This window comes from Perissodus microlepis, chromosome 11 (assembly GCF_051167445.1).
Source record: "Perissodus microlepis isolate ML-2025 ecotype Zambia chromosome 11, ASM5116744v1, whole genome shotgun sequence".
Taxonomy (NCBI): Eukaryota; Metazoa; Chordata; class Actinopteri; order Cichliformes; family Cichlidae; genus Perissodus; species Perissodus microlepis.
The window spans coordinates 5,732,564-5,747,209 of record NC_140471.1 but is presented as its reverse complement, the minus strand read 5'-3'; positions in this window follow the sequence as shown (position 1 = coordinate 5,747,209).

Genomic DNA, 14,646 nt, shown 5'->3' with positions numbered 1-14,646 from the left:
GTGTCCCACTGTGGTTAACTTAATGTCAGCCATTTCTACCTGACATTATTAACCTAAGCTGGGATTGTCTGAACATATTTAATCCCGTCACCACCTCCTGTTCATTGGATAAATTGTCCTTGCTCACATTGCTCACAACATCCTGTTTCTTTTTGTGTGTCTCAGTGTGAGACAGGAAAAGAGACTCAGGAGTTGTCACACTGAAATAAAAATGTACGGGGGGGTTAAGAAAGCCAAAGACAGCTGCCAACTTCTTAGTTCTTACTTTGTTTACCTATATTCATTAATGCTCTTATGGTCTTTCTTATTTTCCACAATGAGCTGATACAGTCATGTCAAAAAGAAGGTTTTTTTTAATGTAGCCCTAAACTAAGCAGACTCCTACTGCTTGCATAGGAATTAAGAGGGTATGTAGAAGCTGCTGCTATGCACTTGTTTAACTGCTCATCGGCAAGCACTTCTATAGAAGAAAGTTTTGGTAGTTTGCTGATGTGGAGCACTCAGTAAACACTATACCAACAAGGAAAGACATTACCAGTGATCTTAGAGAAGTAATTGTTCCCATCATTGTGGAAAAGGTCATATCGAAAAAATGTGAACTATCTAATTCTACACTGAGAAATTCAATTCACTTTTAAATTCAAGATAGATTACTCACAAGTGAAAAGGATTCAAGACAGAGAAAAACGATCAGAGAAAAAGCAAAAAACCCAGGACCTACGTCTCTTAATTATATTTTATGGTTTGTTCAACGGGTTACCAGGAGAAAGCCTGTTCTCTTTAAAAAGAATATGACACATTAACACAGCTTGTTGGGCTTGTTTTGCACCCACAGGATCTGTACAGCCATTCTGTCAACCAACTCCTTTGTATACCACAGTAATGTAGAGTCAAATGTAACACCATCTGTTTCACAGACTAAAACTGTGTCATACATCAGGAAAACAACCCAAGCACATCAATAAATCTACAACAGAATGACTGAAAACGAAAAGAATCAATGTGTTACAGTAGCCCAGTCAAACCTCAACCTGACTGAAATGCTGTGTCAGGAGAGAGCCGAATTAAATGCCAGCAAACCTCAACTGATCTGAACTGAAGCAACATCATAAAGATGAGTGGGCCAAACTTCACCCACAATAATGTGAGAAACAATAAGTAAGTTACCCTAAATACCTGAACTTCGAAATTTATGTTTGATCTACGATCACTAAATTGTCAATACTCTTGTCAATACTCTCTCTCCTAAGAGACATGAAAGAAGTCTCCTTGTCTGACAAATTTGATGATGGTGACAAACAAAGAGTATTAGTAAACAATGACTGCCCAGGGCAGCCTACCAAGAAAACTAGCAATAGCACAAACTAGCAATCGTCCAGCTACAGTGGCAACAGTGGGAAGGAAAAACTCCTTTTTAACAGGAAGAAACCTCCAGCAAAACCAGGCTCAGGGAGGGGCGGCCATCTGCTACGACAGGTTGAGTTGAGAGGAGGAGTCAGGACAAAGACACACTGTGGAAGAGAGTCAGAGATTGATAATGATTAAATGCAGAGAGGTGCAGAGAGTGAAAAAGTTGACTGAAGAATAAAAACACTTAATGTATCATGGGAATCCCCCAGCAGCCTAAACCTATTGGTGCATCTGATTCAGCGCCAACTATATTCTTTAACAAAAAGGAATGTTTAAAACATAATCTTAAAAGTAGAAAGGCTATATTTCTCCCGAATCGAATCTAGGAGGACAAGCAGAGAGATGAGTCCACTCAGAAGCCATAAGGTCATTTGTAACCTTTACTAAAGCTATTTCTGTACTGTGAGTGCTGAAACCTGACTGAAACTGTTCAAATAAACAATTCCACTGCAGATGACCAGTTAGCTGTTTTGCAAATACTTTTTCAAGAATTTCTGAGATAAAAGGAAGGCTAGAGATTGGCCTATAATTACCTAAGACAGTCAAGTGATGGGTTTTTAAGTATGTTTAACTCCTGCAAGCTTGAAGATTGACTGTCTGCTTTCCGTTTGAGATCAGACAAAATTGGGTGTGCTCAGGGTGGTATGCTCTAAGGTCACTATAAAATGCATAAAGAGAACTAATAATTTTTTTAATAACCCCTCAGATATCTAAACTCAGTTATTTACATTTTGTATTAATCACAACATAGCATAAAGCATGCATAGCTTTTTTTGTAAGTACCTGTTCTGCTATCGTGGCTTTTCATAAAACACTGAGCATGTCTAAATGTCTGTGAAGATTCTCAGTCATCCGGGTCATCGTAGTCTAAGGAGCTTGGAAAGGAAAGCGTCTGGACTTCTTTAAGTTGCTTGAAGATGTTTCACCTCTCATCTGAGAAGCTTCTTCAGTTCTAAGAGTCAAATGGTGGAGAGTCCCAGATTTAGGACACCCTGGTGATCCTCTACCTAATCACATGAGCCAAGGTGTGAAAACGAGTGTGGGTCACAATCAGCCAGGGTTTCGGGTGAGCTCATTGTGAAACCTGGCCCCACCCTATCATGTGATTTCCTGAGGTCAGATGGCCCAGGATGTGAGTGGGCGTTAAGGCGTCTGGGAAGGATCTCAAAACTGGATTATAGATGGCAAACAGTTGGTGTCGTAACTCACCGCCTCTGTTTAAAGATGGTCGCTCACAGTGGATGTAAATGTCTCTTTCACTCCTCTTTCAAACCATCTGTCCTCTCTGTCCAAAATGTGAACATTGGCATCCTTGAAGGAATGACCTTTGTCATTTAGATGCAGATGGACTGCTGAGTCTTGTCCTGTGGAGGTGGCTCTTCTATGTTGTGCCATGCGCTTGTGAAGTGCCTGTTTGGTCTCTCCAATGTAGAGGTCTGAGCATTCCTCGCTACACTGTGCAGCATACGCCACATTGTTAAGTTTGTGTTTTGGAGTTTTGTCTTTCAGGTGAACCAGTTTTTGTCTGAGTGTGTTGCTGGGTCTGAAATGCACTGGGATGTCGTGCTTGGAGAAAACTCTCCTGAGTTTCTCTGATACACCGGCTACATAGGGGATGACAATGTTGTTGCGTCTGTCTTTCTTATTCTCCCTAGCTGGTGTCTGATCTTCTTTTCTGTGCCTCTTTGCTGAATTTATAAATGCCCAATTAGGATAACCGCATGTTTTGAGTGCTTCCTTTACATGCGTGTGTTCCTTCTTTTTCCATTCAGGCTTAGAGGGAACATGTTCTGCCCGGTGGTGTAGGGTCCTAATTACTCCAAGTTTGTGTTCCAGAGGGTGATGGGAGTCAAAGAGGAGGTACTGGTCCGTGTGTGGGGGCTTCAATGTTGAGGTTGCCATTCTCTTCAATGTGCACAGCGCAGTGGGTTTAAATCTGGGACTCTCCACCATTTGACTCTTAGAATTGAAGAAGCTTCTCGGATGAGAGGTGAAACGCCTTCAAGCAACTTAAAGAAGTCCAGACGGTTTTCTTTCCAAGCTCCTTAGACGAGCATGTCTAAAATTAAGTTTTTTTTAAATTAATCACAGCCATGCTTATTACAAAATGTTTGATCTAATGGTGGATAAAATGTGATTTGAAACACTAAAAAAATGCACAGGCTGTGAATCAAAAAATCATTTACAGCAACAGGCGAGATATAAGCAACCCCAATTATGCACAATGTAACAGTAGGACAATACCCACCCTACTGAGATTTTACCGCTTATTTACAGTCAACCGCAAAAACCCGGGAGTTGTCATAGTGATGGTGGCCCATTATAGGACTTGACAACGTAAAGACATCCAGGATTGTGCCGCATTTGGATCGCCACCTAGTTGTCAGAGAAGGCGCTATTTGTTAAGCTGTAACGAGTTATGGATAGCTTGGATATCTGCAGTAAGACTTGCGCTTTACCTCCGTGTGTGAGATCAGTATGTGCAGCGGCTCAAGCTGTACAATGTTCTGGGAAATAGTTTTATTTCACCCTTTGACACTGTTAGTTCCACATGAGATAGATGTTTTACTGCTGCAGACTAAAATGACATTTCTGTCACCTGCAAGACACTTGTCTTTAATGCCACTGCTACTCTTACAACCACACATAACCATAAAGCGGTGCACAACTCTGAATTCGTAAACCCTTTTGCCGATGGAGGAAGAGGGGAGGGGGCTTCCGCGCCCGCTGGCCCGGCCTGTCTCCAGCCAGGGGCTTCCGCGCCCGCTGGCCCTGCCTGTCTCCAGCCAGGGGCTTCTGCGCCCGCTGGCCCTGCCTGTCTCCAGCCAGAGGTTTCCGCGCCTGCTGGCTCTACAGCTGTGGCTCCGGCACCCCCGGCTCCCGTGCCGTCGCCTGGTCCAGCCTCAGACTCAGCCTCTGCTTCACCTGGTCCAGCCTCAGACTCAGCCTCTGCTTCGCCTGCTCCAGACTCAGCCTCTGCTTCGCCTGGTCCAGCCTCAGACTCAGCTTCTGCTTCGCCTGGTCCAGACTCAGCCTCTGCTTCGCCTGGTCCAGACTCAGCCTCTGCTTCGCCTGGTCCAGCCTCAGCTTCAGCTTCTGCTTCGCCTGGTCCAGCCTCAGCTTCAGCTTCTGCTTCGCCTGGTCCAGCCTCAGCCTCAACTTCAGCTTCTGCTTCGTCTGGTCCAGCCTCAGCCTCAGCTTCAGCTTCTGCTTCGCCTGGTCCTGCGGCTGCCGCGCCATCGCCCCAGCCACGTTCTGGACGTCATCGCCGGCGTGGCCGCCCGCCGGACCTGCTCAGTGGCCGCCGCCGTCTTCCTCGCGGCCGCCCGCCAGAACTGTCCCGTCTCGGCCACCGGCCACGGGGCCGCCCGCTAGAACTGTCCCGTCTCGGCCACCGGCCACGGGGCTGCCCGCCAGAACTGTCCCGTCTCGGCCACCGGCCACGTGGCCGCCCACCAGACCGGTCTTTGTTTTGGACTCCGTCCCTCCGTCCTGGGCCCCCTCCGCCCGCCCTGTTCTGGTTTTTCTTTCTTTTGGCCGTCGGGTGGTACTGTCAGGGTTTCTGGGTCGTTGACCCAGTATTTTCAGTTCACGTTCACTGTTTATCTACTGCCTGTTCCATTTCCTGTTTTATTGTGTTAGCCTTGGTCTGTGTGCATTATGTTCAGTCCTCTTCCCATTTATCATTAGTTCATTAGGTTCAGCTGTTCACTCACCTGTCTCCAGTCGTTGTCATTGTTAGTCGTGTATTTAAGCCCTCTCTTTCCTTCAGCCCTTGTCGTGTCATTGATGTTATGTTGTCGTTTCCGCCTGCGATCAGTCAGCCAGCCATTCAGTCTTTCAGTCAGTCAGTCCTTCAGTCATTCAGTCAGTCGTCCAGCCAGCCAGCCATTTCCTACCTCTGTTCTGTTTGTTCACTCCATCGACAATAAACACCAACCTTCACCTACCTACCTGTGAGTCCAGCGTTTGGGTCCTCCTTCTCTCATCCACGACACTACTCCTGACAGAATCACACGACCCCGCGTTGTGGACCCAGCGGACTCTGACCTTTTTGAGCGGCAGGAGGCAGCGCTCTCCTTGTGGGCGGAAAAGCTTAAGGAGAGACAGCGGCTCTTCGCGGAGCGAGAGCACGTCTTCGAGGGTACTCGCTTGGCTCTGGGCGGGCCTCGGAGACGCCGCGTTCACCCACCTGCTACCTCCCATGCACCGGAGACAGGGAAGACGCTTCGGCGGCTCCCTCTCTCGCGGGTCCGCTCCTCGCTCACACGCCACCTGCCTCATTCACCGGACCTTCAACCTCGCCATGGCACAGCGGCTCCGCCTCCCACCTCGGCTCAACAGAGGCTCCCGCGCCAGAGGCTCGGCTGTGTACCCCGCCCGCTTCCTCTTCCCGGAAAAAGCGGCGCACACGCCGCAACAACAAGGACTATTTTCAGCAACTCCCGGTGGTGAGTTCCAGTGACTGTTTTCCACCCTCCTCATTTGATTCTTCACCTCAAATAACTAATAGACTCATCTCTGATTCATGGGGAGTTTCCCTCCTAGACGAGGACGTGGACTGGGAAGAGTTTTTCTGCTCTGCTCCCCCAAAGACTGTAAATAGTGGTGGCAGAAAAACCAGAACAATCCCCGATAAACCCGCCAGTATCACACACCCAGTCACTATTTCCACACCCATTACTCAGCCATTTCCCACCAGCACGGCGGCCCAGATTCGGCCTTCCCCTTCAGCCGTTTCACCTCCTCAGATGGCTAGGGCCCAGTCTACACCCACACCAGTGCCAGCTCCCAGGAGGAGGGCAGCTGCAACCCAGTCTACCTCCACACCCGCTTCTGTTTCTCGGGTGGGGGTGACTGGTGTCCAGCCACCTCCCGTGCCTGTCCCAGCGTCCAGGCTGAGGGCAGCCAGAACCCAGCCTGACCCCCCTAGAGGCTTGGAAGAGCTAACCGGTTCACCTGCTACTTCACCACTTCATCCACCTCCTGACCCAGCCTTTCACGCCCTCGCACTATCCCTAGTTAGATTAGCTGACCTGTCCCCTGCCCAGGCACCAGCCTTACTAGCCCAAGCTGTAGCTTTATCTCCATCACTAGCTCAGTCTGTAGCTCAGCCATTAGCCACACCAACCTCAGCTCCGTCGTCAGCCTCGCCTACCTCTGTTCATCCCTTAGCATCTCCACTCCAGTCAGTTCCCTCATCTGCTGTTCAGCTTCCACTCCAGTCAGTTCCCTCACCTGCTGTTCAGCTTCCACTCCAGTCAGTTCCCTCACCTGCTGTTCAGCTTTCACTCCAGTCAGTTCCCTCACCTGCTGTTCAGCATTCCCTCCAGTCAGTTCCCTCACCTGCTGTTCAGCTTTCACTCCAGTCAGTTCACTCACCTGCTGTTCAGCCTTCACTCACTCCAGTCCCCTGTAGTCCAGTCTCCTGTCCTCCGGTCCCCTCCAGTCCAGTCTCCTGTCCTCCGGTCCCCTCCAGTTCAGTCTCCTGTCCTCCGGTCCCCTCCAGTTCAGTCTCCTGTCCTCCGGTCCCCTGTCCAGTCAGTCCAGTCTGCCCCTGTCCAGTCAGTCCAGTCTGCCCCTGTCCAGTCAGTCCAGTCTGCTCCTGTCCAGTCTGTAGTCCAGTCTGCTCCTGTCCAGTCTGTAGTCCAGTCGCCTCCTGTCCAGTCTGTAATCCAGTCGCCTCCTATCTCCCAGTCACCCGTCCACCATCCTGTTCAGTTCCCGGACCTGCAGCCACAGCACCCAGAGCCAGCTGTGAGCTCTCCTGCTCTTCAGCCAGGGGCTTCCGCGCCCGCTGGCCCGGCCGCTCTTCAGCCAGGGGCTTCCGCGCCCGCTGGCCCGGCCTGTCTCCAGCCAGGGGCTTCCGCGCCCGCTGGCCCGGCCTGTCTCCAGCCAGGGGCTTCCGCGCCCGCTGGCCCGGCCTGTCTCCAGCCAGGGGCTTCCGCGCCCGCTGGCCCTGCCTGTCTCCAGCCAGGGGCTTCTGCGCCCGCTGGCCCTGCCTGTCTCCAGCCAGAGGTTTCCGCGCCTGCTGGCTCTACAGCTGTGGCTCCGGCACCCCCGGCTCCCGTGCCGTCGCCTGGTCCAGCCTCAGACTCAGCCTCTGCTTCACCTGGTCCAGCCTCAGACTCAGCCTCTGCTTCGCCTGCTCCAGACTCAGCCTCTGCTTCGCCTGGTCCAGCCTCAGACTCAGCTTCTGCTTCGCCTGGTCCAGACTCAGCCTCTGCTTCGCCTGGTCCAGACTCAGCCTCTGCTTCGCCTGGTCCAGCCTCAGCTTCAGCTTCTGCTTCGCCTGGTCCAGCCTCAGCTTCAGCTTCTGCTTCGCCTGGTCCAGCCTCAGCCTCAACTTCAGCTTCTGCTTCGTCTGGTCCAGCCTCAGCCTCAGCTTCAGCTTCTGCTTCGCCTGGTCCTGCGGCTGCCGCGCCGTCGCCCCAGCCACGTTCTGGACGTCATCGCCGGCGTGGCCGCCCGCCGGACCTGCTCAGTGGCCGCCGCCGTCTTCCTCGCGGCCGCCCGCCAGAACTGTCCCGTCTCGGCCACCGGCCACGGGGCCGCCCGCTAGAACTGTCCCGTCTCGGCCACCGGCCACGGGGCTGCCCGCCAGAACTGTCCCGTCTCGGCCACCGGCCACGTGGCCGCCCACCAGACCGGTCTTTGTTTTGGACTCCGTCCCTCCGTCCTGGGCCCCCTCCGCCCGCCCTGTTCTGGTTTTTCTTTCTTTTGGCCGTCGGGTGGTACTGTCAGGGTTTCTGGGTCGTTGACCCAGTATTTTCAGTTCACGTTCACTGTTTATCTACTGCCTGTTCCATTTCCTGTTTTATTGTGTTAGCCTTGGTCTGTGTGCATTATGTTCAGTCCTCTTCCCATTTATCATTAGTTCATTAGGTTCAGCTGTTCACTCACCTGTCTCCAATCGTTGTCATTGTTAGTCGTGTATTTAAGCCCTCTCTTCCCTTCAGCCCTTGTCGTGTCATTGATGTTATGTTGTCGTTTCCGCCTGCGATCAGTCAGCCAGCCATTCAGTCTTTCAGTCAGTCAGTCCTTCAGTCATTCAGTCAGTCATCCAGCCAGCCAGCCATTTCCTACCTCTGTTCTGTTTGTTCACTCCATCAACAATAAACACCAACCTTCACCTACCTACCTGTGAGTCCAGCGTTTGGGTCCTCCTTCTCTCATCCACGACACTACTCCTGACACTGTGGAAGCGCAGACCCAACAGACTTGCTTTTCGGAAACTGCCACCGAATGATCAAGTCATTAACATGATCAATATTTGTCCTGTGACGACTGTGGGATTGGTTTAAATACCGCTAGTTTTTTTTTTTTTTTTAATTATTGTTGTTGTGGTGGGGAAAAAAGAGAAGAAAAACAAACAAAAAACCAACACTTGGTAATATTCATGCTATGCATACTAAGCATGAGGCTACTTCAAAAATGCATTCATAACTAATATCATCATATATTAACAAATGTTAAATAGAAATTTCTGTTGTTTATTGGTCATTTTTATACAATTAAAAGTCCAAAGTGTATGCCTTCCTTTACATTTTCCATTCTGCCCCCCTGGCCTTATGTTTGACGCCCATGTTGTAGGGTCTTTACCTTATAATGTTAAGCTCCTTGAGGCCACTTATGTTGTGATTTGGCTCTACATAAATAAAACTCAAATCAGTTTAACAAATTCTACTCAGACGTCCAATGCCATCACAGTGGACTAGAGACCTTTTCCTCACTAGCCAGCAAAAACAGATTAATGAGTAACTGCAGCTGGATCCAAACATTTTCTGTCTAATATATTAAAGCTTGTTCTCTCGTATACCTCTGGGATCTCTGATGGATACCTTTCCACTGTGCTTTTAGTCAGCTATCTGATGGATGAAAGAAATTTCTCCCAGCTCTTTGGCTCGCCAGCCACTTGTTTACTGAGCAATCTGAAATGACTTAAGATCATGCATTAGAGAAATGTGTTTCTTGAAATAAAGCCTTTTGTGAGGTAGTTACAAAACAAACTTTAAAGAAAAAATGAATTGCACCATTTCATTTCTAAACAAGGCCATGTGTTTGGGGATGAGAGAGTGAGCTGAGGCTTCTTTCAATGCTCAGTCTCTTGCACAAGCCATAGTTGACCTTAAAACTTTAAGTCATCAGGTACAACTGCATACTGTTAAATATCAACATTTCACCAGGTTCTTTTGATTCCTCATAGGCATCCGATGGAGAACAACACACTACTCAGTAGATCATTTAACACTTTTATTCTCTCACAAAACACTTCTAGAAGGGAGATGCGTCATGCATGACACGCTGCCACAGATCTCGAAATGGCGGTGCACCCCTAACAGTTTTATTACCAGGTGTCCCATTCTAGTCTAAACAACAGCATTTCAGTAAATTTCCACTAAAAGATGGTTCCCTGTTATCTACTGCTACAGACAAGTGTGGTCTCCATCATTCTACTACTAAAGGACACATAGTTTAATGCCTTTATTATCAGGGCCGCGTCCACTCCAATACTACACTATATGATTATATTACATTTTGGTCAATATAAAGCACAGCATTAAGGCACTTCAGAAACATCATTTTAACATTCCCCCTTTTGATCTGCCCCAATGACAGATCAACACTACTGCAAATCATCAAACATAATATCAGCATTTTGATTCTCCTCATTTCCCAACAGCGGCATCATGTTGTCTGCCCTGGTATCAGCGTGGTTTATCAATCTCACCAATAATGCTCTGATACAACCACAAGTTACCAGAATAGCTGTAAAAATGGATAGAGAATGGATAGAGAAACCATAATAGACATAATAAAACCCTTCCATTGCCCAAAGACAGAGGTCATCCACTCCTCCAACAGATTATTGACTCCCGAGTGCTCATGCGTGATGTTAGACAAAGTCTTCAGGCCTTCCAATGCTCTGGTCACGGATCCACCAGGGGCTGTATTATTAGGAATAAAAGTACAGCACATATTGCCAAACATCGCGCAATGCCCCCTTTTTCTGCCAACAACATGTCTAATGCCATTCAATTCTGCACAGCCATAAGAGAAGCGGGGCCTAAGTGCTCTGCTAATCCTTCTACTGCATCACGGGTTAAGTTTGCCAATCTAAGGATACTGTAGTGGACGTAGTTAATACGATCCACATTCTTATTTGGAGTTATTGGAATAATCCCCGCAACTACAGGCAAATTCTCAAACCCAGTCGCAATTGGGTCAGCTAATTCGTACTCATTCAGCAGCCCTCTGGGCACACCAATAGAGTCTATATACGTTGGTGAACCCACAGAAAGGTCAAACAAACAAGCTTGTCGAACACTTTCTCAAAACATGACGTCTACACCTCGCCGTTAATTGGGTAGTGCCGGGTTTACCCAGTCTCACCCCCTTTTCACCCACTAGGATTAATGGGGCCCCCAACAGCACCAGCGCGCACAGGCAAGATGTTCCCCTTGGGATTCACGAACAAGCAATATTCTCCATAATAGTAATACAAACCAGATCGTGCCCATGAACCAATATACGTGTCATTGTCCCGTGAGGCATTCCCCCTGGCTGGATAGACTTCTACACACCAGTCAGCTCGAATTTCACTGGCATCATGCTTGTGGCTGGAAAGTCCAGAAACAGTAAAGTTAAAACAGGTGTAATTTGCTTTTCTCTGTGTGAACGGTCCTAATACAGTTTTATTATCAATTGGGGGAAACAGGCTGGCTAGTGTGGTACAGTTACCCTTCGAAACCGCCTCCCTAGTTAATCTGACCATACACTTAAATCCCCAGCTGTCCTCTAGATAGAGGGGTGCCGGTTCAGTAAACAGATGTGGTGTGGCCACCGCACAGGCCACACATTTTGCTCTTGGGAGTTTTGAATTAGCCAATCTAACCACAAATTACTATCCCTATAGCCAGTAGCCATATAGATCAGTTGTCTGGGTTTCTGTTTAGTGTAATCTGCTTCAATAATCCCCGTAAAATTCTCTGTTAAAGGTAAAAGTGGTACTTGGGTTGACAAAAAGGTCGAATTTTGTGGTGGACTTCTAAAGTTCACCTTGATCACCCCATATGGGTCACTCCCAATGACATTTACTCCTAGACTAAAATAAACCTCCCTATTGGTGATCCCCGTGCGTGGCAGAGCCATCCAGTTCCCCAACGACAGAGTCACTATTATCTTGTTAATAATTTTACCTCCTCACTACGTACGACTCTGGATACTGTAGCTCCTGTGAAAACTAAGGTCTCTAATCAGAAGTACCTGACTCCGTGGTATAATTCTCAAACATGTAGCCTAAAGCAGATGACTCGTAAGCTGGAGAGGAAATGGCGTGTCACAAATTTAGAGGATCATCATCTAGCCTGGAGAAATAGTTTGCTGCTTTATAAGAAAGCCCTCCGCAAAGCCAGAACATCTTACTATTCGTCACTGATTGAAGAAAATAAGAACAACCCCAGGTTTCTCTTCAGCACTGTAGCCAGGCTGACAAAAAGTCAGAGCTCTTTTGAGCCAACCATCCCTTTAACGTTAACTAGTAATGACTTCATGAACTTCTTCACAAATAAAATTGTTATCATTAGAGAAAAAATTACCAATAATCATCCTACAGATGTAATATTATCTACAGCTACTCTTAGTACCATTGATGTTAAGTTAGACTCTTTTTCTCCAATGGATCTTTCTGAGTTAACTTCAATAATTACTTCCTCCAAACCATCAACGTGTCTTTTAGACCCCATTCCTACAAAACTGCTCAAAGAAGTCCTGCCATTAATTAATTCTTCGATCTTAAATATGATCAACCTATCTCTAATAATCAGCTATGTACCACAGGCCTTCAAGCTGGCTGTAGTTAAACCTTTACTCAAAAAGCCATCTCTAGACCCAGCAGTGTTAGCTAATTATAGGCCAATCTCCAACTTTCCTTTCATATCAAAAATCCTTGAAAGAGTAGTTGTCAAACAGCTAACTGATCAGCTGCAGAGGAATGGTTTATTTGAAGAGTTTCAGTCAGGTTTCAGAGCTCATCACAGCACAGAAACAGCTTTAGTGAAGGTTACAAATGATCTTCTTATGGCCTCTGACAGTGGACTCATCTCTGTGCTTGTCCTGCTAGACCTTAGTGCAGCATTCGATACTGTTGACCATAATATCCTATTAGAGCGATTAGAACATGCTGCACGTATTACAGGTATTGTGCTGCAATGGTTTGTATCATATCTATCTAATAGACTCCAATTTGTACATGTAAATGGAGAGTCCTCTTCACACACTGAGGTTAATTATGGAGTTCCACAGGGTTTAGTGCTAGGACCAATTCTGTTTACACTATACATGCTTCCCTTAGGCAGCATCATTAGAAGACATAGCATAAATTTTCACTGCTATGCAGATGACACCCAGCTCTATCTATCTATGAAGCCAGATAACACACACCAATTAGTTAAACTGCAGGAATGTCTTAAAGACATAAAGACCTGGATGGCCGCTAACTTTCTGTTTCTTAATTCAGATAAAACTGGGGTTATTGTAGTCGGCCCTGAAAATCTTAGAAATTCTTAGAGATTCGTACTCTGGATGGCATTACCTTGGCCTCCAGTAACGTTGTGAGGAACCTTGGAGTCATTTTTGACCAGGATATGTCCTTCAACGCACATATTAAACAAATATGTAAGACTGCGTTCTTCCATTTGCGCAACATCTCTAAAGTTAGAAATATCCTGTCTCAGAGTGACGCTGAAAAACTAGTTCATGCTTCCAGGCTGGACTACTGCAATTCATTATTATCAGGATGTCCAAAAAACTCGCTGAAAAGCCTTCAGTTAATCCAAAATGCTGCAGCAAGAGTACTGACAGGGACTAGAAAGAGAGAGCATATTTGTCCTGTTTTGGCTTCCCTTCATTGGCTTCCTGTTAAATCCAGAATTGAATTCAAAATCCTGCTCCTCACATACAAGGTCTTAAATAATCAGGCCCCATCTTATCTTAATGACCTTGTAGTACCATATCACCCTATTAGAGCACTTTGCTCTCGCACTGCAGGCTTACTTGTTGTTCCTAGAGTATTTAAAAGTAGAATGGGAGGGAGAGCCTTCAGTTTTCAGGCCCCTCTTCTGTGGAACCAGCTTCCAGTTTGGATTCGTGAGACAGACACTATCTCTACTTTCAAGATTAGGCTTAAAACTTTCCTTTTTGCTAAAGCATATAGTTAGGGCTGGACCAGGTGACCCTGAATCCTCCCTTAGTTATGCTGCAATAGACGTGGCTGCCGGGGATTCCCATGATGCATTGAGTTTTTCCTTTCCAGTCACCTTTCTCACTCACTATGTGTTGATAGACCTCTCTGCATTGAATCATATCTGTTATTAACCTCTGTCTCTCTTCCACAGCATGTATTTTATCCTGTCTTCCTTCTCTCACCCCAACCGGTCGCAGCAGATGGCCGCCCCTCCCTGAGCCTGGTTCTGCCGGAGGTTTCTTCCTGTTAAAAGGGAGTTTTTCCTTCCCACTGTCGCCAAAGTGCTTGCTCACAGGGGGTCATATGATTGTTGGGTTTTTCTCTGTATCTATGAAGCGCCTTGAGGCAACTTTTGTTGTGATTTGGTGCTATATAAATAAAATTGAATTGAATTGAATTGAACTAGATTCTGCATGGTGCTAAAATCTCGCTGTATATAGAACCTGTCCCCCCAGCTCCCTTGGGGGGACAGGGAGCTGGGGGTCTGCGACCAGACACATCTCCCGCTCACGCGTGTCCACACCTGTTGGCAGAAGCGATTGACCAAGAGTTGATAACACACCCAAATATCATATATCCTGTAGCTTCGGCCCCCACAATTTATGACTGCACAGAGATCAAATGTGAACAAAGTCGTGGACCCTGTAATAAAGTCCAACTCTATTCCGCCATAGTAATTTAAACAGGTGTCGGTTTTACCTGATGTGCTGCGCTTGATTAGTCTCACCGTGGCCTGGGATGTCAGAGTCACTGGTGTGATCTGAGGTCTGTCTCGGGGCAACTCACATGCAAGAAAAATCACAGTTACAATAACAACAGTAATGACACCTAAAAATCCCATTACTCTCCAATTTCCCCACAATCCCATTTTGATCACTTCTCCGATTTCTCCCTGCTCCTGTCCTTGATCTCCGTTTACCTGTGATGTAAAACTCGAGACAAGAGCCTTGACTGCTTTAAATTGCCTTAAATGTTCTGACTCAGGTGCCTCC